This window comes from Arachis ipaensis, chromosome B8 (assembly GCF_059453495.1).
Source record: "Arachis ipaensis isolate K30076 ecotype BB chromosome B8, ASM5945349v1, whole genome shotgun sequence".
Taxonomy (NCBI): Eukaryota; Viridiplantae; Streptophyta; class Magnoliopsida; order Fabales; family Fabaceae; genus Arachis; species Arachis ipaensis.
In genome coordinates, this window is record NC_142443.1 from 90,995,136 (window position 1) to 90,998,171 (window position 3,036).

At 36.9% G+C, this 3,036-nt stretch overlaps 1 non-coding gene across 1 annotated transcript; it reads left to right on the forward strand.

Moving 5' to 3' along the window:
• The first annotated feature begins 1,604 nt into the window (after positions 1–1,604).
• LOC148548800 (small nucleolar RNA R71) lies at positions 1,605–1,712 on the forward strand. The gene has a single exon (XR_015898055.1). It is a non-coding gene; the product is annotated as a small nucleolar RNA R71 (small nucleolar RNA).
• Positions 1,713–3,036: the final 1,324 nt, after the last annotated feature.

Genomic DNA, 3,036 nt, shown 5'->3' on the forward strand with positions numbered 1-3,036 from the left:
TGTGGCCTCCCAACACCAAACTTAGAGTTTGACTGTGGGGGCTCTGGTTGACTCTGTTTTGAGAGAAGCTTACTGTGCCTCTTTTTCATGTTTACAGAAGGGTAACCTTGAGTTGTAAACACAAGGGAGTCCTCATTCAATTGAAGGACTTATTCACCTATGTCAACATCAATCACAGCTCTTGCTGTGGCTAGGAAAGGTCTTCCAAGGATGATGGATTCATCCTCATCCTTCCCAGTATCAAGGATTATGAAATCAGCAGGGATGTAAAGGCCTTCAACCTTTACTAACACGTCCTCTACTTGTCCATAAGCCTGTTTTCTTGAATTGTCTGCCATCTCTAATGAGATTTTAGTAGCTTGCACCCCAAAGATTCCCAGTTTCTCTATTACAGAGAGGTGCATGAGGTTTTTCCCTGAACCAAGGTCACACAGAGCCTTTTCAAAGATCATGTTGCCTATGGTACAAGGTATTATGAACTTTCCAGGATCCTGTTTCTTCTGAGGCAATGTCAGTTGATCCAGATCACTTAGTTCATTGGTGAACAAGGGAGGTTTATCTTCCCAAGTCTAAATACCAAATAATTTGGCATTCAGCTTCATGATTGCACCAAGGTACTTGGTAACTTGCTCTTCCGTAACATCCTCATTCTCTTCAGAAGATGAAAACTCGTCAGAGCTCATGAAGGGCATAAGGAGGTTCAATAGAATCTCTATGGTCTCTAGATGAGTCTCAGATTCCTTTGGTTCCTCAAAGGAAAACTCCTTATTGATCACTGGATGTCTGAGGAGGTCTTCCTCATTGGGATTTACGTCCTCCCCTTCCTCTCCAGGTTCGGCCGTGTTGACTATGTCAATGGCTTTGCACTCTCCTTTTGGATTTTCTTCTGTATTGCTTGGGAGAGTACTAGGAGGGATTTCAGTGATCCTTTTACTCAGCTGGCCCACTTGTGCCTCCAAATTTCTAATGGAGGACCTTGTTTCATTCATGAAACTTACAGTGGCCTTAGATAGATCAGAGACTAAGTTTGCTAAATTAGAGGTATTTTGTTCAGAGTTCTCTGTCTGTTGCTGAGTGGATAATGGAAAAGGTTTACTATTGTTAAACCTATTTCTTCCACCATTATTAAAGCCTTGTTGAGGCTTTTGTTGATCCTTCCATGAGAGATTTGGGTGATTTCTCCATGAGGGGTTATAGGTGTTTCCATAAAGTTCACGCATGTAATTCACCTCTGCTATTGCAGGGTTTTCAGGATCATAAGCTTCTTCTTCAGAAGATGCCTCTTGAGTACTGTTGGATGCAGCTTGCATTCCATTCAGACTCTGAGAAATCATATTGACTTGCTGAGTCAATATTTTATTCTGAGCCAATATGGCATTCAGAGTATCAATTTTAAGAACTCCCTTCTTCATAGGCGTCCCATTACTCACAGGATTCCTCTCAGAAGTGTACATGAACTGGTTATTAGCAACCATGTCAATGAGTTCTTGAGCTTCTGCAGGCGTTTTCTTTAGGTGAATGGATCCACCTGCAGAGGTATCTAATGACATTTTAGCTAATTCGGATAGACCATCATAGAATATATCCAAGATGGTCCATTCTGAAAGCATGTCAGAAGGACACTTTTTGGTCAGTTCTTTGTATCTCTCCCAAGCTTCATAGAGGGATTTACCTTCTTTTTGTCTGAAGGTTTGAACATCCACTCTAAGCATACTCAGCTTATGAGGAGGAAAGAACTTGGCTAAGAAAGCCTTCACCAGCTTATCCCAAGAGTTCAGGCTATCTTTGGGTTGAGAGTCCAACCATACTCTAGCTCTGTCTCTTACAGCAAAAGGGAAAAGCATGAGCCTGTAGACTTCAGGATCTACTCCATTTGTCTTAACAGTATCACATATCTACAAGAATTCAGTTAAGAACTGAAAAGGATCTTCAGATGAAAGTCCATGAAACTTACAGTCCTGCTGCATCAGAGAAACTAATTGAGGTTTCAGCTCAAAATTGTTTGCTCCAATGGTAGGGATGGAGATGCTTCTTCCATGTAAATTGGAATTAGGTGCAGTAAAGTCACCAAGCATCCTCCTTGCATTATTATTATTTTCGGCTGCCATCTCCTCTTCCTATTCGAAAATTTCTGAAAGGTGCTTGCTGGATTGTTGTAATTTAGCCTCTCTTAGTTTCCTTTTCAGAGTCCTTTCAGGTTCTGGATCTGCTTCAACAAGAATGTTCTTGTCCTTGCTCCTGCTCATATGAAAAAGAGGGACAGAAAAATTATAATAGGGATCCTTTTTACCATAGGTGTAGAGGTTCCCCCGTGTGAGTAGAAGAAGAAAAGAATGTAATGTAAAAAAAGAAACACAAGGGTAAGGAGAGCAGAGATGTGGGATGAAGAGAGGTGTTAGTAGATGAATAAATAAATAGAAGGAGATGAGAGAGAAGGAGAATTTTCGAAAATTATTTTTGAAAAAGAGTTAGTGATTTTCGAAAATAGTTTTTGAAAAAGGTTAGTAATTTTCGAAAATTAAAATCAACAATTAAATTAATTAGTTAATTAAAAAGAAATTTTGAAAAAGAGGGAAGATATTTTCGAAAATTAGAGAGAGAGAGAGAGTTAGTTAGGTTATTTTGAAAAAGATAAGAAACAAACAAAAAGTTAGTTAGTTATTTGAAACAAATTTGAAAATCAATTTTGAAAAGATAAGAAGATAAGAAGTTAGAAAGGATATTTTAAAATCAAATTTTGAAAAAGATAAGATAAAGAGATATTTTTGAAAAGATATGATTGAAATTAGTTTTGAAAAAGATTTGATTTTTAAAATCATAATTAATGACTTGATTCACAAGAAATCACAAGATATGATTCTAGAACTCAAAGTTTGAATCTTTCTTAACAAGCAAGTAACAAACTTGAAATTTTTGAATCAAAACATTAATTGATGATGTTATTTTTGAAAATTAGGAGATAAAGATAAGAAAAATATTTTTGAAAAATATTTTTAAAATTTTTAAAAATAAATAAGAAAAATGAAAAAGATTTGA